We start from the raw sequence: 27,229 nt of genomic DNA, 5'->3' as shown, positions 1-27,229 counted from the left end.
CCCAGTAAATGTCACATTTACTTTTTAAAAGATATTCCAGGTTACATAAATTATATTTATTTGCCCTCTCCCTCTTTTAGTGTTCTGTACACAGTTTTGCAATAGCACGTATCTACTATGCTGAGAATATTTTTTGGTTTTAACGCTTCACTTGTGCAAATTCCTCAAGGATAGGGGCCCTTACATATTATTCTTTAATCCCAGCTGTTATTATTGTCCCTGACTTACAAGAACCATTCAGTAGACCTGCCTACAGCTTGACCACAGTTTACTTTTGACAAGTGCACTGATTAATGAGAGCTGGTTTGTGAAGCTGGTTTATATGAGTGGGTTGGAAACCTTCCACTACGGGAACACTTGAAGATACTTCTACTTCATTATATCCCTCAAGCCAACACATGGCTATGTTTCCCACTCTTACACCTGGTTCTTACTTAAACCATCATCCCAGGAGGCCAATGTGTCCCCATCTAAGCATATGTATCAACACAGCCATACAGAAGTTTGTCTCCATATATTCGTGGTTTCTAACATCAATTGTAAATGAAATGGTGCGTGAAAATTCTGTATGTTTTTATAACGTACCATTTCTATACTTTACGATATGTCCTTTGACTCTCTTCACTCTTAGTACAGCTTACCCAGGACCTTTTGATGAGTCATGGTAGATGACCGTAAAGACAACTCATATCATTAAATGAATCTTCCTCAACCTTCTGCTTTCCACATGAAACATTCCTGCTTTTACACATATAATTCACTTTCCCTCCCCTAATAATAAAAAAGATATCTCTCTTCCTTTTAAATAGTGCGCCTTTGTCCAAACGCTTCACCCACTCCATTCACTTTGACTTCTCTGGCACCTCAGCCCACTGATCGTCCAAACTCTATGGTCTGGTTCTTCAGGACTTTCTTGCTACTGATTTCTTCCCATCATTTAAAATATTCAAGCATGTTCCTGTTAAAAAATATTTAATATTCCTCCAAACTCATACATGCCTCTCCTGTAACCAATCTATTTTTTTTCAGAAATACGAATAATCTCTTTATTATTAAATCCAAAAGGTATTTTTTACGTCCTTCACCTAGACAAGTGTTTCTCAAATTCTAATGTGCGCAGGAATCTTATTAAAATGCAGATTCTGACTCAGGAAGTCTGGGTAGGGCCTGAGCTTCTGCATTCACAATAGCTCCCCAGTGATGCAGATGCTACTCACCTGCAGACCACATTCAGAGCAGCCACTTTCTGTAGTGCTTGCCACTCCTTTCGGAGACTTTTGTGTTCCTGGCCGGAAGGAGGTGAGGAAGGTTCACAAAAATTGTGAACTGCTCTTTCTTTCTCTATCTGACCAATAGAGGGGTCTGTTGTGTAAACTGGAAATGGTTTTTCTATATAAGATCAGAATAATCACACAAAAACCTTCCTTCCCTACAGTTTAAAGAGATATTCTGACACCACTTTTTGCACAATGACATGCAAAGCATCTCAGACGCCAGAGGCAGGCAGTCTTGTTAAGACAGCCTCTCTCCCAACACACCTTACAACGTCCATCAGAAGAAGAAATCTAAATCCTGTGTCATTCCTTCTCAACCTCACAGCAACCTGGGTTCAAGTCCACCAGTCATCAGACTTTTGTTTGTGGAGAATCTCCCAGAAAGGAGCTCACTGCCTCCTCACTGCTCCACCATGACCTTGGTGTTCACCTTGATGCTTGAGGTGCTCCTGTTCCTGAGTGAGTACTGTTCCATTTTACTCTCTTGTCCACACATGGAACTTTGCTTTGGACTGACTTTGAATAGAGACTTTTTGTTCTGGCTGAGTTCATTGATTCAGCATTGATGTTTCAGGAGGAGCCGGAGCCCAGTCGGTGACCCAGCCTGACGGCCACATCACTGTCTCTGAAGGAGCCCGTCTGGAGCTGAGGTGCAACTACTCATCTTCTGTTTCGCCCTTTCTCTTCTGGTACGTGCAGTACCCCAATCAAGGACTCCAGCTTCTCCTGAAGTACACATCTGGAAACAGCCTTGTCTCAGGTATCAAAGGTTTTGAGGCTGAATTTAGGAGCAGTGAGAAGTCCTTCCACCTGAGGAAAACATCAGCCCATTGGAAAGACTCGGCCAAGTACTTCTGTGCTCTGAGTGACACAGTGACTAAGACTACAGTGGGAGCTGAACACAAATCTCCTGAGACTTAGTAGCTTAAAGACTCAGGGTCTCAGCCTATGTTATTTTCAGGATGTTGGCATGTTCTGTGAAGGCAAACAGTACAGAGAATACAGAATCCTGAAAGTGTCTGGTTCTCATGGGCATCTTAGATTTCCATTCTCTTTCGCAAAGAAAAGACTATTGTTTTCTTAATTTCAGTGCTCTCAGTGGTCTTGAGGCTGGTGGGTGGTTTCTTGTCAGTGACACCTGAGAAGGCTGTGCCTATACTGTACTGTTTTCTTCAGAGTAAGTTTTTATGTCATAAAAAGAAAACCCAATCTTAATATTCTTTTTCAAAATATAGTTGACAATTCCAAGGTATTTGTTCTCACTTACTTAGTTTGGTTCAAACAAATGGGATTCTGGTTGGAATCACATTGGAAACTGACATTTTAGGATATTATGTTTTCCTACCCAAGAATATTATATGCCTCTTCATTTATTCAGGTCTTGTTTTAGCCCTTTAAAAGTAAATTTTGCTTGCTTGTTTCCAGAAAAGTTGGAAAAAATGAAATGAATCATTGAATAAGTGGAGAGTTGATGTCTAGTATTCTGTGTCTGTTCCTCTCTCTGAACAAGGAAGAGAGCCAACAGAAAGTGGAGCAGCATCCCCAGTCCACAAGTGCCAGGAGGGAGAGGTTTCTATTTTTAACACAGCCACACACGCAGCAAGAGTGAGAGTTCCAACCATTAAGAAGAACATATCTCTGTGCAGGTCATAGGCTCAGACTCCACCTTCTGCTCTGTAATCATGGGGGCCCCGCCCACGTTCAGTCTGTTCACAACCCCACAGAAGGAGGCACTCACTTTCACACAAAATGATGTTTCTCAGAATTCATACCTGAGGTTGTTCTGTTTCCTCCTTTCTGCACACTTCGTTAGGCAATATAAAAATATTTTACGAATGATGCTTGTATACAAAGAGCTTACTACCTAACAGTCATAGGAATATCTCTCTCATTAGACTTAAGCTTTATGAAGTTATCAATTTTTTTTTTTACCAATAAGCATTCACTGAACAATGGTTGAAATAATGAATGGCTGATAATATTTATACCCATATATACAGACAAATTTATAGCCAATGGTTAGAATTTGTATGGAAACTAATTTCAGCTCCCTATAAGGAAAAATGAACAATTACAGGCTTTTCAAAACAAAACAGACTGCTTTGAGGTGTAAAATATTCCTCACTACAGGAACTAGTCAAAGAAAAGTGGAATGTCCATTTTCCAGTGATCTGCAGAAACAATTACAAAACAGTATGATTTTGCACCAAACTAAGAATTTTACGTTTTAAATGAGGGAAAATACCGTGAAAGAACTGAACAACCAAAAAGCATGTAAAATTCACCACAGATTAAAAAAAAAAATCACTTCCAAATTCATGGAAATTGGATTTTGAATTTTTACTTGACGCATGTGTAGGAATTTAAGTGAGGGCAATGGTAGGAGAACACATTCCAAGCAGGGTAAACTTATTAAGAGCAAAGATCAAGAAACAATAAGCAAGAAGAGTTTAGGAAATTAAAAGTTTTTAATATTACTGAAAGGGACAATTTTTATTGGATGGTACTGTGAGATAATATGAAATGTTAGCTTGAGGCAGTAGTTCACCCAAGACGGCCACACACAGCTCAGAACTGGGTTTCTTTCCAGATAAAAATACAACATGTCATGAGATTACCTGTCTTTAGCATAAGCAACATTAAGGAATATCTTGAAATTGTTTTTTAGAATGAGCTATTAATCTAAATTTAAACTGGTAGATAATATCAAAGATTTACTTTTACAAGCACACTTCTAAATGTATAGAAAAACTGGATTTCCATAATGATTGATTCAATGAACAAATAAATTTCGTTTTCCCGGAGCAATTCTACCACCAACTAATCGCCATATTGCAGGAAAGGAAAAATCTAAACACTTTCCCAAAGTGTTGCACTTTTATGATCACTTTGCAGCATGAGTTTTGTTTAGACGTAGGGGGAGACTAATAGCTTCTCTGCCTTCATTAACCTCCCGTAAAGGACAAACTTTTAAATCAAATAATACAGACCAAACAAATAAAAATAACTACATTCTGCTTTGCTTTGTACTTTGTTCTCTTCCTCATCTGGCTGCAAAAACCCTTGCATGATTTTCACTGAAAATAACTCCTGAATTCATGTGAGATTTTGCCCTCCTCAGTACTTGTACTGGTAGAGTTTAGATATATTCCCATCTACTTCTCTGCTCTTCAGGGTACTGAGGTGCCATAAGGATAAGCCAGGCAGATAGTCCTTCAACATTAAGGCTAATTTCTAACTTACCCCCACTGTGCCTTTTATCATCACAAACATGTTTGTTGTCTAATTTGGTTCACTCTTAGAAGAGCATGGTTTGGTGTACCTAAAAAAAGGATATTTCTTCGGGCAGCAATATACTAAATTTTTAGGGGTCTTATAGCTCCATTTTTCTATTAAATGGTGCAGGGTTGAGAATCAAGTAAGCACATAAAAAATAGACAGCAACACCGTAGTAAAACTAAAATTGTTATTCCACCGTTTGGTGATTTAGTTTATATCCACATCGTTCAGAAAGAGAAAGGCTTTCTTCAAAAGTAGGAACTGAGAAGAATGAGGAAGAGAAATCTATCTTATCGAATAAAAGATTTTCTGTAATACTCAGTGATGGATGAAGTGAGAGATGTGGAAACTTCCAGTCAAAGTTTGTACATTTTACTTTCATCAAATGTCTATGATCCATCCCAGAAAAGCAACCCATAGATTTAGAATAGCCCCACTCACCATCGTTTCATCAAGGAAAAGTTTTCTTGGTGCTGAATGTTGGGTAATGCTATATACTATATACAACTGAATGTTGGGTAATGCTATATTTAGGGTCTTGAATGGTGGAAGAGACCAAGAACAATTTAAGAGAAAGGGAGGGGAAATAAGAATAGACCATGGACAGAGAAGATTTGTCCAAAAGAGACTATTCAAGATTTGCTTTAATCTATCATTAACATTGAAATTTGAAAGAGTTATTAGAATAGGTTCACAGACTCTCAGATCTAGAAACCATTGTAGAAAAGAGGGTAAGCACAAAGATGCAAGCCAAGAACACATCTGCTTTGCAGACATATTCATTTAAGTGGCTATCTGTGGTTTTCGAGTTTTTTTCTACACGGTAGAGCTGCCATATCATTGTGAGCTGTGGAAGTTAATTACTGGACCATTTTAGGGAACATCATTCACACCTTAGCCTAAAATATAGAGAAAGTCAATGCAGAGATATGAAGAAAGACAGATCTGAGAGCATCATCAGAGCCTATATATCCAGCTCTGCCTGGAACGGCAAAAGTCAAAATACTCTCATTGGGAACAAGCCAGCATGAGTTGAGATTCTGTCATTTACAACAAATAGATCCATAATTAATACAGAAGAAGGTTGGGGGGAGCCTTTTGGTTTTGTACTATTTTATGAGCTGAATTTATGGTGCTGAGAAGCATTTTTCAGTCAAAATAACTAGAGTGATGTAGATACAGATCATCACTGGTCTACCTTCATTATAGTAAATATGAACCAGGTTAATCCTATGTATGTTTTATGAATTTCTGATGGGAAAAAATTAGAAAAATACTGAAAACATCCACAACTCTGCCACATAGACAAGCACTCATTATTTTTACTTATTTCTATCTTTTTCACAATTTTGCACGTTGTTACATCATATTATAGACAATTTTATGTCCTTTTTATTAACACTCACTTTTGTCATTAAAAATACCTTGTATTCATACTTTGAATTGATTATTCTACTATTCTACACCATAGATATACCACACTTAACTTTATAATTTTCCTGTTTGGGGATATCTTGATTATTTATTTCCAGTTTTTCATCATTTTAAATAGCATTATGGTATACGCCTTTAAATAAAAATTTGAATTTGAATTTCTCATCATTTTATTAGAACAGCATCCTAGAACTGGAATTAGTGGTTCAGTGGGTAAAAACAGGTTATAGTCTTTTTGCTCCTTGTGTCTCGCGAATGGGGAGTTAGTGTTTAGTGCGGACAGAGTTTCAGTTTAGGAAGGTGAAAAATTCCGCAGATGGATGATGGTGGGAGCTGCACAACGATGTGAATGTACTTAGTGCCACTGAACTGTACAGTTAAATACGGTTAAAATAGTATGTTTTATATTATGTGACTTCTACCAAAATAAAAAAACATTTTCAAAAAGTATTCTAAATGTATCATCTCTACTCCCTAACACCTTTCTTACTTGAACCCACTACAGTCAGATTTTCATCCCTACCATTCCGTTGAAATCACTCTTGCTGAGGTCACCAGTGAGTTTTAAATTTTATTTATTTGTTTATGTTTTTATTTATGGCTGTGTTGGGTCTTCGTTTCTGTGAGAGGGCTTTCTCTAGTTGCAGCAAGTGGGGGCCACTCTTCATTGCAGTGCGTGGGCCTCTCACTATCGTGGCCTCTCTTGTTGCGGAGCACAGGCTCCAGACGCGCAGGCTCAGTAGTTGTGGCTCACGGGCCTAGTTGCTCTGCGGCATGTGGGATCCTCCCAGACCAGGGCTCGAACCCGTGTCCCCTGCATTGGCAGGCGGATTCTCTACCACTGCGCCACCAGGGAAGCCCACCCGTGAGTTTTATATCAACAAATCCAATGATGCATTACCATTCCTTATCTTATTGAGTGTCTCCGAAGAACGTGGCATTATGGCTACTCTCTCCCTGAAACACCATCTTTGCCTGGATCCTGGAACTCCACATTCTCCTGGTTTGCCTTCTTCCTTGCAAACCGCTCCTGCTCAGTCTCCTTTTCCTACATCTTCCTCCTCTTGCTGGTGTCTACATGTTGTGTTTTCTCAGAGCTCAGTCCTCAAACATTTATTCTCTTCAAATGATCTTGGAGGGGTTCAGCACATGCCACCCCAAAACAGGCCACTAGTATAAAAGCACTTAAGCCTAGCCACTTTGGGTCTTCATTTTTCTATGAGGACCCCTATGTACATGTAAAAATTATTAAATAAAATCTCTATGCTTTTCTCCTGTTAACCTGTTGTATGTCAACTTACTTCTCAGGTCCAGATGGAGAACCTAAGAGGGAACAGGTAAAGCTTTAGCTCCCCTACAATCTCATCTAGGGATATGGCTTTAATTACTATTTATACATTGATGACACACAAATTTACATTTTCATCCCAACCTTCTCTATTGAAAGCCAGGCTCATATATACTGTAATCTATGTCACATCTACACTGGATATCTAATTGGCATCTAACATATCCTTAACATAAGGCCTGATTTCCCCCCATAGGTTCTTCCCTCATTCTTTTCCATCTCAAAAAAAAAAATGGCAATATAATTCACCTTACCAGAAATCTAGGGACTCCTCCTTAATTCTTCTGTTTCTCCCATACCCCACATTGTCAAACAAACCTGCCACATAAGATTTATTTTTTTCTCATAAATAGTTTGACTTTGTTTTTCAATTCAAACAATGATGTTACACGATGGGTTTCAGTGACCACCAATTCATTTCTGAATTCTAAGATGACAGATACATAGATAGATAGATAGATAGTTAGATAGATAGATAAGATCAAGGAATCTTGTCTCGAGGTTGTTGCCTAGTTAAACATCTCCTTGCCTTGCAATATTTCTTGCCTAGCTGTTCAGGACTTTCCCTCAGAAGCCAGGAGCCAATGAACTGCTTACTTCTTTGGTACCTTGGAGATTTTAGACTCTGGAGCAATGTATCATAGTAAGATTCAGGATGGTGGAGGTTTTTTTTAAGGGAAAGTTAAGAGTGCAAAGTGAAATGGGAAAGAGGCAGCATGATATCTGGATCTCAAGCATGTTCTAAAGCAGTTTTAGGGAAAAAAATTCTAATACACAAACCCATACACACACACACGCACACACACACACACACACACGACTAGATTCCATTAGAATTATCTATGCCTGCATAAACCTTGGCAAACCTTTATATAATTTCAAGCGTATAGGAATCCCAGTTTAAAGACTACTGGTCTAAAATGGGACAGGGAATGCCCTGGCAGTCCAGTGGTCAGGACTCTGCACTTCCACTGTAGGGGGCATGGGTTCAATTCCTGGTCAGGGAAATAGATCCCACATGCCTTGCAAGCACAGCCAAAAATAATACAATACAATAAAAATAAAGAAAAAAAATTTTTTAAGTAAAATAAAATGGGACACTCTCACTAACACACTTGTCACAATATACTTACTGAGAACTCATTCGCCCCACTGATTTGAGATACTATCTTTAACATATACTAAATTTCCATATACAATTAGGCTTAATTATTGATTTGCTATTCCATTTAATTGACCTATCTGCTTAGTGTTAACTTGTACTTAAGAAGGTTCTTGGGGCTTCCCTGGTGGCGCAGTGGTTGAGAGTCCGCCTGCCGATGCAGGGGACACGGGTTCGTGCCCTGGTCCGGGAAGATCCCACATGCCACGGAGCAGCTGGGCCCGTGAGCAATGGCCGCTGAGCCTGCCCGTCCGGAACCTGTGCCTCGCAATGGGAGAGGCCACAACAGTGAGAGTCCCACGTACCAGAAAAAAATATATATATATATATAGATATAACTAACACTGTATGTACACATTTTGTAATTTAATATACCCAAGAAAGATCCACAAGTTCAGCTACTTGAGTTAATTTTACTCCTGCTAATGATTGGTTTTAAAGGGAGTTTAGAGTAGCTATTGCATAACCAGCTTGGTATTTTTTCTTTTCAATATTTAAAGTAAGATTATTTTAAAAACACGTTAATTCAGAATTTTGTATGAGAGTGTCCAAAAGATCTGTTCCGGACATGAAGGCATTTTGAACAACAGAAGTACAATCATGAGATCCTTTAATTGAGAAGTGTAACAAAGTTGAATAATATGTGGAGAAATTAATATTTTATGATTAGTCAACTAACTGGTAGACAAAGTTTGAGTGGTTTAGATTGGAGAACAATTTGTACTGTATGTAGTACCATCAGATTTAAATGGAGATTCCGGAGCAAGATCTGAAGATGCTTCAACCAATTTAGCCAAGGCTGTAATTACTTAGAGACAAGGAGTATAAGTTTTGTTGAACTTTAAGGGGTAGGCCATGATAGGCAATGGGTCTTTTTTGTTTGCCATGTTGTTTAGCAATATCCTTAGGCATGGCTTTCCTTTTACATTCATACACAAAGAAAGGTTCATTACAATCAGTGGTGAACTTACGATCAGCTGTCTTATGGAGGTGTATGATGTCACCTGCAATATATTCCCTTTAGAGCTGGGCGCACAGAATATACGGGCTTCGTGTGGCTCTTTTAGGGTCCCAATTGAGTTAATGGGAAAAATATAAATTCAAAGGTTTGATAACCTAATGACCAAACTCTGGCATCTATTTTGGCCTTTCTGAACAGAGTTGGGATGTCAAAACTAACAGAGAAGAGAAGGGGACCTCTGTGACAGGACTCCATGTCTGCAAGCTTCATTCTAGTCTTCTGCAAAGGGAGATTATCTTTTCTCCTGCTATTAGGTCCCAAGATAGGTAACTGGACAGATGTTGTGGTGAATAATTATATTGATTGCTATATCAATATATAGGTTGAAAAAGCTGCAGTAACTAGTCTAAAGAGATTTGCCTTCTTATCATAAAGTGATTTATTTCTACCTTAGGTGAAAGAAAAGCATACATAGGTGTAAGGATACATGATCATTACATCTTAGGTTGTTTCCATAATCCATTATATGTAGTATTTTAAAATAAGTTCCATCACAGACGCAACGACTAAACACAGCAGTTGGTCGAATCATCAATCTCCCTTTCAATAACAAATTTACCTCGTGTTTATTTTCAGATGTAATTGGTATCAGTTGAAGAGCTGGTTAATGCAAAAGGAATTCTGGGTTCAGTGAGACTCTCACCTAGTCCATAGAGAAGCTGACATGACCCACATCAACTTGCTCCTCCAGGAAACCCCTGTTTCCTGTTGCAGGGCAGCAGCAACACATAGCTCAGCAATTCTTCCCTCACCCTGTCAGGCTCACCTCACCTTGCAGAGCCTTGAAATTGAAGAAGACACTTTCCATCTAGAGGAAGACCTCAAACATGCTTCTCTCCAGCCTTCTGAAGGTGGTCATGGCTTCACTGTGGCTAGGTAAGGATGGCCCCAGTGGGATTGTACCCCTCTAGGACCTAAGGACTGGGGGAACAGGTGGTTTATGGGCACCCTGGGAAGAAGGGGCAGTAGAGTGTAAAACAGAATTTCTTTGTTCCACAGTACTTATTCTTAAACTTCTGATTCTGCTTTTTTTTTCTTTAGGATCCAGTATTGCCCAGAAGGTAACTCAAGACCAACCAGTAATATTAGTGCAGGAGAAGGAGGCTGTGACCCTGGATTGCATATATGACACAAATGAGTTCACTTATAGTCTATACTGGTACAAGCAGCCCAGCAGTGGGGCGATGATTCTCCTTATTCGTCAGGACTCTTATAACCAGCAAAATGCAACAGAAGGTCGCTACTCACTGAATTTCCAGAAGGCAAACAAATCCATCAAACTTGCCATCTCAGCTTCACAGCTGGAGGACTCTGCAGTGTATTTCTGTGCACTGAGTGAGCCCACAGTGAGAGGCGTGTTGGAGGCAGGTATACCAAAACCCAGGGCTCGGCTTGATACATCTGCCTGCTATAGGGACCAGGGCAGGGAATTACCTTCACAGACAGGAAGTGGTTAGGGCTGTGGCAGCACAGGTGTAGGGTTAGAGGGAAAACACTCCTTCTAAGAACATATTTCTCTGGGTTCGTAGACCAGGTCTAGAGCTATCATTCATCAAAAACAACCTTATCCCTGAAAATTTGGGTTCAAATTTTTTATTGAAGACAAAAAATAGCCACATAAAATCCTTGCCCATTTAGTGATTAGAATGAGCTACAAGAATTGACTAAGGAAATTCAGAGACATCTGATTCAAAAATTAGTAAAAATATGCGTGAATTTTTGGATTTTCAATTTGTTCATTAAATATTTATTGAATATATATTACATTACAGGTATTGTTTTGAATAAGGAAGGTTGTGAAATCTTTTTGTGATTTTCCTCTTTTTGAATATTATGCAGTTTTACACCGTTTAATGAAGTCATTTAATTTAGTTTTGTTAGCTGAGTTAATGGTACACTTGTTTACTTTCTAAGGTGCCTGATATGTCACAAACTTGTGCTAATCCTCATTCTGTCTTATTAACACCTCTAGCATGGAACAGCTCAATTACCATAATGTAAGCTTTACCTGCCTCCCATCAGTCTTATCCACAAAAAGATCAATAATTACTGGCTCTTAAAAGGACATTGTGAGAAGCAGACTATGAATTATCTTGTTTCTCTGCTCTTGCCCTTCACTGCACCACTCCTTCAAAAGTATTTTTGCCATCATGTGGCACATTTTGGAAACCTCCAGGCCCTCTTTTTCAATCAGTGTTACACAATCCCAAATACTCCTTCCCTCAAATTTCCTCCTTCTACCTCTAATCCCATTTTCTCAGTGTCTTAAAATTTGAATGGTAATGGGTGGTTGCTAAGTGATCTTGTATTGTAACTGCCTCTTATATTTGCATTTCAAAAGCAGTTGTGTAGAGTAGAAATCTTAAAAGGAATGTCATACAGTCCCTTCATTAAGTGGTGCTGGAAAAATTGGACAGCTACGTGTAAAAGGATGAAATTAGAACAGTCTCTAACACCATACATGAAAATAAAGATCTAAATGTAAGACCAAATAATATAAAACTCTTAGAGGAAAACATAGGCAGAACACTCTCTGACATAAATCACAGCAAGACCTTTTTTGGTCCACCTCCTAGAGTAATGAAAATAAAACCAAAAATATACAAGTGGGATCTAATGAAACTTAAAAGCTTTTGCACAGCAAAGGAAACCGTAAACAAAATGAAAAGACAAGCCACAGAATGGGAGAAAATATTTGCCAATGAATGCACAAACAAGGGCTTATTCTCCAATATATACAAACAGCTCATGCAGCTCAATGTCAAAAAACCAAACATCCCAGTCAAAAAAATGGGTGGAAGATCTCAATAGACATTTCTCCAAAGAAGACATACACATGGCCAAGAGGCACATGAAAAGATGCTCAACATCATTAATTATTAGGGAAATGCAGATCAAAACTACAATGAGGGGGGCTTCCCTGGTGGGGCAGTGGTTGAGAATCCGCCTGCCGATGCACGGGACACAGGTTCGTGCCCCGGTCCAGGAAGATCCCACATGCCACGGAGCGGCTGGGCCCGTGAGCCATGGCCGCTGAGCCTGCGCGTCCGGAGCCTGTGGTCCACAACGGGTGAGGCCACAACAGTGAGGGGCCCACGTACCGCAAAAAACAAAACAAAACAAAACAAAAACTACAATGAGGTATCACCTCACACTGATCAGAATGGCCTTCATCCAAAAATCTGCAAACAATAAATGCTGGTGAGGGTGTGGAGAAAAGGGAACCCTCCTACACTGCTGGTGGGAATGTAAATTGATACAGCTACTATGGAGAACAGTATGGAGGTTCCTTAAAAAACTAAAAATAAAACTATCATATGATCCAGCAATCTCACTTCTGGGCATATATCCAGAGAAAACCATAAATCAGGAAGACATATGCACCCCAGTGTTCACTGCAGCTCTATTTACAATAGCCAGGACATGGAAGCAACCTAAATGTTCACCAATGGAGGAATAGATAAAGAAGATGTGGTACATACATACAATGGAACATTACTCAGCCATAAAAAAGAATGAAATAATGCCATTTGCAGCAACATGGATGGACCTAGAGATTGTCATACTGAGTGAAGTAAGTCAGACAGAGAAAGACAAATATCATATGATATTGCTTATATGTTCAATCTAAAAAAAATGGTACAAATGAACCTATTTACAAAACAGAAGTAGAGTCACAGATGTAGAAAACAAACTGATGGTTACCAAGGGGGAAATGGGGAGGAGGGATAAATTGGGAGGTTGGGATTGACATATAACACTACTATATATAAAATAGATAACTAAGAAGAACCTACTGTATAGCATAGGGAACTCTACTGAATACTTACATGGGAATAGACTTACAAGGGAATAGAATCTAAAAAAGAGTGTAATGATTTACATGGGAATAGAATCTAAAAAGAGTGGATATATGTACATGTATAACTGATTCACTCTGCTGTACAGCAGAAACTAACACAACATTGTAAATCTACTATACTCCAATAAAAATCATTTTAAAAGTCTTAAAAATTTTTAACTCAAAAAATCTTACCTTTTTTTTTTTTTAGCGTTACTCGGACCTCTCACTGTTGTGGCCTCTCCCGTTGCGGAGCACAGGCTCCGGACGCACAGGCCCAGCGGCCATGGCTCACGGGCCCAGCCGCTCTGCGGCATGTGGGATCTTCCCGGACCAAGGCACGAACCCGTGTCCCCTGCATCGGCAGGCGGACTCTCAACCACTGCGCCACCAGGGAAGTTCTACTCCCTGATCTTTGATGACCATCTTGGTCTAGGACACTGATCACAAATGAAATCTTATAAACTGGCATCAGACTGGCTGCAACAAAACCATCTGGGAGCTTTAAAAAATTACACACTTGTGGGAATTCCCTGGCAGTCCAGTGGTTAGGACTCCGCACTTTCACTGCTGAGAGCCCGGATTCAATCCCTGGGTGGGGACCTAAGAGCCTACAAGCTGTGCAGCAGGGCCAAGGGAAAAAAAAATTACACAGTTGTGGGTCTCAATCCTGGAAAGTATGATTCATGAAGTTAGTTGTGGGATCCCAGAATCTGTAATTTTAAATCACTTACACATTGATTCTTTTATTAGCTGTTGTATGAATATCAGCTGTGTCTTTAATAATTTGAAAAGCTGGGAAAAAAGAGAGTTCTAACTCAGGCTCGAGGCTTTTGAAACAAATCCACATCTTTAGAGTTCCTAACCCAGTGGAGGAAAATTATTCGATTAAAGTTTGGCAATAAAATATGGCCGATGGGCTTCCCTGGTGGCGCAGTGGCTGAGAGTCCGCCTGCCGATGCAGGGGACGCGGGTTCGTGCCCCGGTCCGGGAAGATCCCACATGCCACGGAGCGGCTGGGCTCGTGAGCCATGGCTGCTGAGCCTGTGCGTCCAGAGCCTGTGCTCCGCAACGGGAGAGGCCACAACAGTGAGAGGTCCGCGTACCACAAAAAAAAAAAAAAAAAAAAAAAAAAAAATATGGCCGATGGATGGTAACAGAAAGCATCCTTGAGGTTATTCACTAAGAGTATAAGATTAGTACTTGTCTGATTCACATAGGCCAACCCTTTTATCTTGGAGTCAAGAAAATAGTAGGAGAATAAGACATTGATCTCAGACCATTCTATAAGGATTTGATCATTTCAATTATGATATTTCTTTTGTTTTCACATTTTAATGATTCTGAAATTCAGGATTCTTTGACTATTGATAAGATAGTGTGGCTTTTTCCTCTGAAAAGATTTTATTAAAAACATATTATTTTGGGACCGATAAAATATTATATTTCAAGTAGTAGTGATTCCTCAATCAGTGACCCTTGATTCATTAGTTTTGTTTGGTATAACAAATATTTAGTGAGCATGTAATACAGGTCAGTCACTGTTGCTCTATAAATTGGGGTACAATGCTGAAACACAGAGATTCACTCAGTACTGATTTGGCTTCTTATTACGTCCTCTGTAATCAACCTCAGATTCTTTTCTGACATTCAGTGGATTATAGGCTGGCCCACCATGGATACCTGAGAATATAAAGTACTATATAAAGTGCTTAAGAGAACTGTTATTTTCTCAGCTGCAGAAATACCTGGGATGCTCTGTTAAAGAACTTCCATGTCAGGTAGTGTCCTAAGAGCAAAACAGACCTGAGAAGTTATGACAGCTCTTGATCAGATTTCCAAGCACCACCTGAAGACTGGCATGTACCTCATGAATAAAGTCAAGGATAACATTTTTCTGACTTGAGGAGACCAGGAAACGTGCATCCCATTTCAGTGTCTGTCCACCAGGGGGTGCAGTTTCCTAACACAAACACATTTCCTGTCTGAAACTAGGCTTAAGTTTATCACTTCACTGTGACTTCAATATTTCTTCATGTGAAGAGTCAAGGACATTATTCAGGAGACACTCTATAGAGATGAACTCTTCTCCAGGCTTAGTGACTGTGATACTCTTAGTGCTTGGTAAGCAAAATGCCTCTAAAAATTTGGATTCTTTCTTCTGTTATGTCAACAAAACCTTTAATCATAATTTTATCCCAGAGCTTTATGCCCAAAATGATACAGAACTCTTTTATTTTTCCCCAGGACAAACCCGTGAAGACTCAGTGACCCAGATGGATGGCCAAATGACTCTTCCAGAAGGGGCTGCCTTGACCATAAATTGCACTTATTCAGCCACTGGGTACCCCACTACTTTCTGGTATGTTCAATATCCTGGAGAAGGTCCACAGGTCCTTCTGAAAGCCATGAAGGACAATGAGAAGAGAACCAATAAGGAGTTTGAAGCCACACACCACAAAGAATCAAAATCCTTCCACTTGGAGAAAGCCTCAGTCCAAGATTCAGATTCGGCTGTGTACTACTGTGCTCTGAGTGACACAGTGATGGGAACTGCAGGGGCAACTGAGCGCAAACTCTTTGAGTGGCAACAAGGGGCCTGGAGGCTGAGTGTCTCTCCATTTGATCCACTCTGTGGCACAGTCTATGGTGGTTTGTCCCTCAATCTCTGGTTGATACAAAACTCATACAAATTTCTAGAGAATAAGAACAAGAAGTGAATATTCCCCATACCCAACTCTTCATTAGTGATTCTGAAAAAAGAGTCTGACATCAATAGTTCCTCATCCAGGGCCAAAGTAATTTCAAGGTAAAGTCACATAAACAATGAGACTTGGGGCCAATGTAAGAAGAAACAAGAAGCACTTGGATGTGTGCTGTACCCCTGTGGAAGGGTTTAGAAACCAGAAGCATTAATTACACTTGAATAATTAGGGTGGATGGTGCTGTGTGTGTTTGTGTGTTTTGAGGGCATTCAGGGAGTGAAGGCTGAAAATAGGAAGACTGAAAATATATAAGCAGCAGACTACCCATGTTCTCTACCAGTGCCTGTGTAACAAGCAGTGATCATTTCCCAAACCCAGCAGAAAATTGGAAGTTAGCCATTGATGAATTGAGCAACAGCCCATATAAGTACGTAAGCCAAAATAATGAAAAATTTAAAATGTAATAATTAACTATTCACTTCAAGGAAAAAATTATTATTCAAGAAAGTAGCATACTCATAGTCTATATGATTCAACTAAATTTTCTTCTAGATAAGTTTTACCACAATAGTCATGATTAGGCAGAATATCTATTTTCCCCAAACCTTGTGTATTACTAAGGTTCTGGAGTGTTGCTTATCAGTTAGGCATTTTTTAAAAAAATTAATAATTTAAAATTTATGAATGAGATGGAGCTTCATTTCAAAGTCATTTATATATTTCTGTATAAATTGTCTATTCATATATCTTCCCATCTCCTACTGTGTTACAGTCATTTAAATATAGAGTTTAAAGAACATTCTCTATGTTAAGAAAGTTGTCATAAGACTGTCACATATACGTGTCTTTTAAAAAAGTTTAATTAACCTTTTTGACTTTGTTTATGGTCTTGATTGTTTGGCAGGCAGAATTTTAAAAATAGTATGTAGTAAATTTTTGAAAAATTTCTTTTACGGATTCTGAGTTATATTTCATGCTTAAAAATCTGTAGCACTCTAAAATGATAAAATTTTATCTCATATTTTCTTTAGTTTTTCTCAGATTAATTTTGTCTTTAAATCTTTAAATTTGCACGCGCGTGTGTGTGTGTGCATGGGTAGAGAGGTTGAGGTTTAAGGCTTTGTATTTTTCTTAATTTTTGTTTGTTAGTTTATTTTGAGGCAGCTATTCAGGCTCAACATTTTGAATGACTCATTTTTCTGCCACTAGAAATTATGAAATTTTGAATTCAGGGAGGCTTGACTTCTGTGTGTGTAAACTTTTTACAATATTTTTGGAGGGCAGTTTTTTTAAGCATATCATATGAATCAAATCACAAATAATAATTCGCAGTCTTCTGTTCCATTGGCCTGTAAGTCTGTTTTTATGCCAGTACCATACTGTTTTGATTACAAAAGCTTTGTATTATTATTATTTTTATTTGCGGTACGCGGGCCTCTCACTGTTGTGGCCTCTCCCGTTGCGGAGCACAGGCTCCGGATGCACAGGCCCAGCGGCCATGGCTCACGGGCCCAGCCGCTCTGCGGCATGTGGGATCTTCCCGGACTGGGGCACGAACCCGTGTCCCCTGCATTGGCTGGTGGACTCTCAACCACCGCGCCACCAGGGAAGCCCTGTATTATATTTTGAAATCAGGAAGTGAAATGCCTCCCACTTTGTTCTACTTGCTCAAGATTACTTTGGCTATTTGGGGTCCTTTGCGATACCATATGAATTTTAGAATTGTAAAAAATGTCATTGGAATTTTGATACGCATGGCACCGAATCTGTAGATTTTGTGCAAAAGCTTTTAAGTTTAATTAGGTCCTATTTGTTTATTTTTGTTTTTATTTTCATTACTCTAGGAGGTGGGTCATTAAAGATCTTGCTGTGATTTATGTCAAAGAGTATTTTTCCTATGTTTTCTTCTAAGAGATTCAATAAATAAACAATGCATTGAGTGAGATATTCTTTCTTTGTGAGAGCTTCCTTGTAAATGAATTCTTGATCACTGTCAAACTATGTGTCCTGATTTTTGGCTAGGGAAATTGTGTCACTGACTCTGATAATTTTTTCAGACTATATTTTCCCCAGATAAAGCCCTTATTTTTCTCTGAGGTGTCCTTTCCCTTTCTTTACTCCTTCCTGACATGTCTGATTACTGGGGCACTTTAAGTGGAGGCAATGTTGTGAGGGTGGAAAGCCTAGGTATTTCTATACCTGTGATCAGCAATGTAGCAGACAGTAGGGCACTGGTCTCAGCAACAATGCCAGTACTTTGCTGAAAAACTAGAAGGAAATCTCTTTGCTCTCCTATCTCCTTGTACTCCTCTTCGTTAAGGACAGCTGGGACTCAGCCTACCTGTTACTTTCTTCTCAGCTATTTGGGGGCTAGAGGAAAGGCTTTCCCCAAACAACTCGTTTCCTACTTAGATGTCCATTGATCTGTACATGCCAAGCTTTCTCTACAACCTATTGTTTTCTGCTCTTCATCCTGGAGTTCCCTGCTACTGACCCCAGATTTCTATATGAGCCTCAATGGGACACCTCACTTAAGCTCTGTTGGCACAGCATGGCTGGCTTCCACAGAAGCTCCTTGGCTAAGCACAGGGGATCAGGGACATTTTAAATCTACCATCTTTCTAGAATTGCCTTATTCTTAGGTCAAAAAAACCTGTAGAACTAAAATTCTAAAGGGCCATTCCTGGTGTGAGGAAGGTCAGAATCAATGATGATGAATGGAAAATACCTTGATATGGTAATGTTTACACATTTCATTAACATACTTGTACAGAAGCTTAAATTTCTGTGAAGGCTGATCTATCAATATTTTCCCTTATTCTTTCTGACTCTCATGTTTAGAAAATTCATGACCATCCTAAATTTATAGAAATAGGCTTTCGTTTTATTTAAAATATTAATTATCTCTCTTTGGAATTTATTTCGTAGCTGATGTTAAGGTATGCATCCAAATTTAGTTGCTGATCTCTAGATGACTCTCCATTCATGAAGACATATTTTACTGAATATACCATCTTTTCCCTATTTTTTGATAACTAAATTTCCATAAATAATTTGTATGTTTGGACTTTCTATTATGTTCCGTCGATATCTCTATCTGGACCTTTCTGGTAACATGCTTCTTCACTTAGTACAGCATTACACTTTGTCTTACTAACTGTGGAGGAAATCCCTCACCATTTTGTTTCAGAACTGAAGGCCTCCTGAAGCCCGAGATTATCTGCAGTATCAGATAGGGCCTCTAGAGGAAGATGCTACACAACTTGAACTTGATAGAAAGCCAGAAAGCAGCCAGTCCTTTGAGGAAGAGTTTTTACTTTGCATGCCAGTGTAAACTCACTCACTGCTCTGTCAGGGTGTCCATGTGGCTGAACTGCTTCCAGGAAAAACCTGCAGAAAGGAGCTTCCTGTTTCCTCACAGCTCAGACATGAAGCCCACCCTCATCTCAGTGCTTGTGATGATATTCACACTCAGTGAGTAAAGTCTCTTTTTATTCTATCTTTCTCTGGTCTTCTGATTTAGAATCAGTTTAACGAACTATTCTCCTCTGTCTGCAAGACAATCCAATCCCTGATCCAGAATTGGTGTTATAGGAGGAACAAGAGCCCAGACAGTGACTCAGCCTGAGGACCACATCTCCGTCTTTGAAGGGTCCCCAGTGCAGGTGAAGTGCAACTACAAATATTCTGGGAGTCCTGTGCTCTTCTGGTATGTACACTACCCCAAACAACACCTCCAGTTACTCCTGAGACACACCTCAAGAGAGAGTATCAGAGGTTTCACGGCTGACCTCAACAAGGGTGAGGCATCCTTCCATCTGAAAAAACCATCAGCTCAAGAGGAAGACTCAGCGGTGTATTACTGTGCTCTGGGGGACACAGTAACTGGTTTTACAAAGGAAGCAGAGCAAAAACCCCTTAAGAGTTACTGAAAATATTTCTAAGTTCCCTATTTGGCCACAGTGGGGCATTCTCTCTCTAGAGACTGACACTGAGTTTACCTCTCAGATACAGTTGCCATCAGTTGTCAGTTAGCTATAGATTAATCTCAAAAATTTGTTCAAGGAAATTCTCATTACCTACAATGCCTAAATTAATTTTTAAAATAGTAAGTGTATTTATTCTATAGATTAGTACATGGAAAAATACTTTTGAAATAAAACTATGTAATGGCATAAAAATCCTTTTCTTGGCCCAGAGGGGCTCCCCAGGCTTAAGTGGTGCAGTCCCTCCTCTTTATCTCCTCTGCCGTAGCATCCACCCCCACGTGTGCTCATCACCACGTACTGAAGCACAGTTCCTGAAAAGGAGGATACTGTTTCCTGACATGTGGTTGCTGATCTTTCTACAGCTAATGCCTTTCCTCTCATGCACTTCATGGACCCATATTACCCAAATCAAGTGCAATCAGGAGAAACATCACAGCAATTTGAACAACAAAGTTTAATATAAAGAACTATTCACTAATAACAGGGAGTTATTTACTAGTGAGTAAAAAGAACTCTAAAGAACATAAGAATAGCATAGGTAGAAAGACGCTGTTATCTCTAGGACTAAGCCAGAGTTCCGAGGAAACTAACATGTTGTAATTTGTACCCCCTTCTCCTACCAAGTCAATGACTCAGGCTTCATTGGGGAGTGTGTGGCTGCAGCCTGCTGGATGGGGAAGTTTGCTGAGGTGCCAGAGAACAAGGTTGACAGGCAGAAGAACACCTCCCAGGGTTCCAACACAATTTATAGGAAGCTGGCAAGGGAGTGCTGCTGAATTTGCTTGGGTGCTTGTGAAACCTGCCAAGAAACCACCTGGGGGGCTGTCATTAAATGTTGCTGGAGGTGAGCATCACTGGTGTCCAACAGGATGGCCAAGCACTGCAGGAACAAGAAGTGTGGAAGGGCTTCCCTGGTGGCGCAGTGGTTGAGAGTCCGCCTGCCGATGCAGGGGACGCGGGTTTGTGCCCCGGTCCGGGAAGATCCCACATGCCGTGGAGCGGCTGGGGCCGTGAGCCATGGCCGCTGGGCCTGTGCGTCCGGAGCCTGTGCTCCGCAGCGGGAGGGGCCATAGCAGTAAGAGGCCCGCTCACCGCAAAACAAAAATAAAAACAAAAAAGAAGTGTTGAAAACATGCCAGGACCTGGAAGAGATGCTGCTTCTTCCTGCAGTGTCCTTCCCGTTCCCTCTACTGACAAAGCTTAACATCATGCCAGCTGGCGAAGGAGAAATGTTTACAAGGTCCATGTCCAGAGTCACCCTCTGAATCCATGAAGGGTGGATTTATAATTGAAAGGCAATAAATTGACAAGTGGCATGCCCCATCTTTCTGGTTACTGATCTTTCCTACACACCCCTCCATATACATTTGAACTTCCAAACAACGGTGAAATGACTCTATGTTTCTATCTAACAAGCTTAAGCTGTCCTTTGAACAAGCGAAGACGTTCTCATTTCCCCCAAATGAGGAGACCCATAATCCCAGCAGTCACTACGGATCACTGGCTGTATTAATTACTTCTAAAATTCAGAGGAAATTTCACTGAAAATGCTGTTATACACAGACTAAATTGTAAACTTAATCTCTGACAATCTGCATATAAAATAATTATGGTGAGGAGAAAGAAGAAGAAAATGGCAATGTTTACAAAGGAACACACATGTAAAGAGCAAAAAGAAAATATAGAAAACTACTACATTCTTTGATTCCCAATTTGGTCATGATACTGCAATTGACATGGATGGCTTCTTTCTTTTATTACACAGTTTATATTTTCCCTGCCCTCAGCCATAACCTCAGTGGATTAGGTTACTTCCCTAGTGGTGTGATCCAAATCTTCATTCTCAAAGGGTCTGAGTACTCAAAAATCTTGTCTTTTTATTGCTTGCTGTAATTTAACATTAACGTTTAGTATCAGGCTTGGAAGTTCCCAGAGGCTCCCCTAGGAAATCTCCTGGGTTCCAGACATAGTCCTCTTTATATCTGTTGTGTAGCAGCTACCTAATTCCTCCTTGGTAATTGGTATCAATCACTCCAGTCAGTAGAGTAACCTCATTTTCTATTCATTGCTGTGAGACATATGTAGCCCAAATGGCCACATGGCTGTCTTATCTTCCAATTCAGTGAAATTATTGCTGTCTCCCCTGGTGAAAGCCTTCCTCCTTTCAGAGAGTAAGACCTCCAAACCAATACAGCTCAAAGTTACAAACATTGGGAGCAAAAATACTGCTAGTAGGTTACTGGTAATAATCGTGAGAGCGTCCACTCCCAGAGCCACTTCCTTGATTCCTGGACTCATGCATTCTGGGTATGGGGGAGAAAACATCATATAATAGTCTCTGCTATAAAGCATATATTGCATCATATAAGACAGAATCCCATCTTTTTACAGAGTTGTTTTCCAACTGGTGCTATAACGGAATCAATAAGCCATTCTACATTTCAACAGGCCAGCCACTTCTGGGTGATGGGGTATGAGGTAAGATAAATAATCCCATGGGCATGTGCCCACTGCTGTAATCTTGTGCAGTGAGAATAGCTTCTTCCTCAGAAGAAATACTGTGGGCAATCCCTTGATGAACTTAGGCATTCTGTGAGTTTATAAGGATGATGCTGGCAGAGTACAATGAGCAAGGAAGACAAATCCATATGCAAGTATCTGTGTCTACTCCTGCGAGAACAAATCTCAGTCATCTCCATCATGGAAGATGTCTAATGCAATCCACTCGTCATCAGGTGTCTGGGCAGTCTCTCTGGGGAATGACACCATATCAGGGGCTCAGCATTAGTCTCTGAGTTTGGCAGATTAGTCGCTGAGCAACACCATTAGCTAGGTCAAACTTGGTAAGGGGAAATCAATGTTTTTGACTTCATGCATATCTTCCATTCCTGCTAGCAAGGCCACTTTGCTCATGGGATCATTGATCAAGCATCGAGGTGGCTGGGGAAAGACGTTGACACATCTATAGAGTGCATTGTTTTGTCCATTATTAAGAGCTTCCATTTTCCTTGGCCAGTTTCCACATAGTGCATAATTATCTTGACAGTCTGTGCCCATTCTGAGAGGTCCATCCAGATACCTCTTTCCTAGATTTCCTTGGCACTAATCTTCCGATCTTGTTCCATCCAAGTCTCTTACCAGAAAAATCATTAGCAACTGCCAAAGATCACTGTAGATCAGTACCTCTGGCCATCTCTCACTCTAGAGAACATGAATAACCAAAAGGTATCACCTGATGATGTGGAGGGATTGTCCTTCATCTTCATCCTTCAGTGGGCTATAGTGCTAGTTTTGTGTGGTACCAAAATAATGTGCAAATCCATATGAAAAATAGGCTTGATTTTCTTGTTCCTTAGTGAACTGATTATAAGGAACTCCCCAGAAGGTTACAGACATGGTTAAGGGAGAGTATACAAAAGAAGAAGAGTTTGTGTCAAAGGAATCTGAGGTGCTTACTCATTCAGCTTACCTGGATCTTCTGGGGATGCCTGAGCCCCGTCTCTTATATATCATTTCCACTTGATGACAGATTGCTGCTGGGCATGATCAACAGTGCAGGTATGTAGTTGGACAACACTTGGTTCATGATGGAAGTTCAGGCTGCATGGTCACTAAGTTAGTTTTTTCCTAAGTTAGATATTCAGACTTTGCCATGGTCAATTAGCAAGTCAGAAACTGTTTCTTAAAAGGAGAATCAATATTTAAAGAACAGGGCATATATTCCCCACAGCCCCCAATACCAGTGGACTATGCTGCAATTTTCCTGTTGGTGTTTCCCATGTCTCCATCCTGTTTGCCATGGAAACTCCAGGCATCATTTTTGGATCTGCTGGATCATAAGACCAAAGTGATGAAGCAGATAGCACTGAGATGTTCCTTCCTCTGCAATTTTTTGGAATAGTTTAAGAAGGATCAGTGTTAACTCTTCTTTAAATGTTTGGTAGACTGACTCAATAGCTTTTTTTTTTTTTTGCGGTACGTGGGCCTCTCACTAGTGTGGCCTCTCCCGTTGCGGAGCACAGGCTCGGACGCGCAGGCTCAGCGGCCATGGCTCAAGGGACCAGCCGCTCCGCGGCATGTGGGATCTTCCCAGACCGGGCACGAACCCATGTCCCCTGCATCGGCAGGCGGAATCTCAACCACTGTGTCACACCAGGGAAGCCCGATGCATTGTATTTTGAATGAACATCTTCTATATCAGTTAGAGACTGGGTCAGCTTCAAGTTACAAAAACTTCAAATAATAATGTTTTTAACAAGGTGGAGTTTAGTTTCCTCTCACGTAAAGAATCTCTGTCATATGTATTATCTGCAGTCCGGGGCTGCTATACTACCGTCATCACGTTATAAAAAATCAAGGGGCTTCCTTGTAGCTCTCTGTCTCTTGTCCTTAAAGTGTCACTTTTGTTTATATACTTGGCAGAAACTGCTAGAGATCCATCCACTTTATACACATTACAGACAGAGAAAGAGAACGTCAAGATGCAAATGAGTACATGCTGGCCAAGTCAATCATTTCCAGAAAATCCACCCAACAGCTGCTACATTTCACTTACCAAAGTGTTATTCCACGTCCCCACCTTTCTCCCGTCTGCAAAGGAGTCTGGGATGTCAGTATTTTTTCAGTCTCAGCATGTTGTCACTCACATCAAAACTGTGGTTCTATTAGTAAGAAATAGGAGAGAATGGGCATTCTTTAGGCAAATAGCAATTTCTGCTATCCTCAGTTTAGGGTATATTAAGACTCATATGGGTTTTTTTGCTTCATAGTAATTCATTTTTGAAATACTGTATCCAGTCTATCTCCCAGTTCTGTTGACTTGGCTTCCTAAAGGTCTCCAGAACATGTCACAAACCTCACACGCTAATTCACCTCCACCATCCTAATTAAAAATCCATTTAAGTCCCTTGCTCCCCAGCATGTGACACACCCCATCATTCTTCAATGTAGTCCTTTGTACCACAGTGAGAATGATCTTGTCAGAGTGCAGATTTGACCATGTCAATCACCTGGATCCCCATTTGCTCTTAGAATAAAGAGAAACTTCTTTTAAATTTTTTATTTATTTTATTTTTGGGTGCATTTTGTCTTCGTTGCTGCATGCGGGCTTTCTCTAGTTGTGGTAAGCCAGGGCTACTCTTCGTTGCGGTGCACAGGCTTCTCATTGTGGTGGCTTCTCTTGCTGTGGAGCACGGACTCTAGGTACACAGGCTTCCGTAGTTGCAGCACGCAGGCTGAGTCGTTGCGGTACACAGGCCCTAGAGTGTACGGGCTACAGTAGTCACGGTGTATGGGCTCAGTAGTTGTGGCTCGTAGGCTCTAGAGTGCAGGCTCACTAGTTGTGGTGCACAGGCTTAGTTGCTCCAAGGCATGTGGGATCTTCCTGGACCAGGGCTCAAACCCATGTCCCCTGCTTTGGCAGGTGGATTCTTAAACACTGTGCCACCAGGGAAGTCCCAAAACTTCTTATATTGACCTACAAAACCTTGCATAATTTAGGATCTTGTTACCTCTCCAACCTCATTTCACAATGTACTCCTAATCTCTCTCCCTCTCTGTCTCTCTCTCTCTTCAACAATACTGGTATTATTTAAGTTTCTTTTTTTTAAATTAATTAATTAATTTTGGGCTGCGTTGGGTCTTTGTTGCTGCGTGTGGATTTTCCCCAGTTGTGCTGAGTTGGGGCTACTTGTCGTTGCAGTTTGCGGGCTTCTCATTGCGGTGGCTTCTCTGTGGCACAGCACGTGCTCTAGGTGCGCGGGCTTCAGTACTTGTGGCACGTGGGCTCAGTAGTTGTGGCTCGTGGACTCTAGAGCACAGGCTCAGTAGTTGTGGTGCACAGGCTTAGGTGCTCCACGGCATGTGGGATCTTCCTGGACCAGGGCTTGAACCCATGTCCCCTGCATTGGCAGGAGGATTCTTAACCACTGCACCGCCAGGAAAGTCCTTAAGTTTCTTAAAAGTACCTTTTTCCTACTATATGACCCCTTCATAGCAACTGTAGGTGATTTCTTATTTATTTTCCTTTTCCTAAATTTTTTTCCTCCCTTCAAAAGAGTAAAAAAAATGGTAAATGCCTATCCATTCTTATACATCTTTCCAAGAGTCAGTAGCTGAAGGAAGCTAGGGGGCATTTTTAGAATTATAGACCTCTGCATTTTCACATTTGCAGTTTCTCCTTTATTTCTTTGATTATTTGATTAAGACCTATTTTCACTACTACTTCTGTGAGTTCCTTAATGGTAGCGTCCATATCTGTGTGTCTCACCCTTGAAAACTCAGCATCAATGTATCTTAGGCATTAGGATCATCTAATTTCCTTCTTCTTCTTTTCTATCCATTAATGTATTCTTTATTTTAAGTCTCCTCAAAAGGATACGATAATATTTATTAAAAAAAAGAAATCTTTGGAAGTTTATGGATACATTCTTATGGCATAGCAGGGATTGGCAAAGCACAGCCCACAGGGCAGAGCAGCCTGCCACCTGTGTTTGGAAATAAAGTTTTATTGGAAAACAGCCATGTCCATTTATTTATGCATTGACCATGGATGCTTCGTGTTATAAGAGCATAGTTGAGTAGTCACGACAGAGACTACATGACTTCAAATCCTAAACTATTTACTATTTGACCCTTTACAGAAAAACTGTTTGCCAACCTCTGGGGGGTAGGAATTACATGGGAATTTTTAGATTTGCAGTTTTTTGTTTGATAGCAACAAATTAAATAACAAAAGCATATTTCTAATCATCTGTATGGCCAACTTAGAATACTCTCCTTGGTTTTGAGGCTTTTGTGTTCTTTACGTTACTTTTAACAAAGTAAAGACAAATGGAATAACGGCACTTTACAAATAAAAGCATCTCAGTTCTTTAAATGGATAAAAGTGTTAAGAATATTTTTTAAACATTTAAAACATTTTTACTGAAGTATAGTTGATTTACAGTGTTGTGTTAGTTTCAGGTGTACAGCAAAGTGATTCAGTTATACATACGTATCTATCCTTTTTCAGATTTTTTTCCATTATAGGTTATTACAAGATATTGAGTATAGTTCCCTGTGCTATACAGGGATCTTGCAGGGCAGTTTGTCTTGCATAACACATGAGCCAAGATTTTCTTTACGATTCCACCAAAGGATCAAGAAACTAGAGGAATAGTTCTGTCAACTTTTATG

The sequence above is a fragment of the Grampus griseus genome (assembly GCF_964374135.1).
Source record: "Grampus griseus genome assembly, chromosome: 2".
Classification (NCBI taxonomy): domain Eukaryota; kingdom Metazoa; phylum Chordata; class Mammalia; order Artiodactyla; family Delphinidae; genus Grampus; species Grampus griseus.
The sequence above is the reverse complement of the archived record's forward strand: the minus strand, read 5'-3'. Positions refer to the sequence as shown.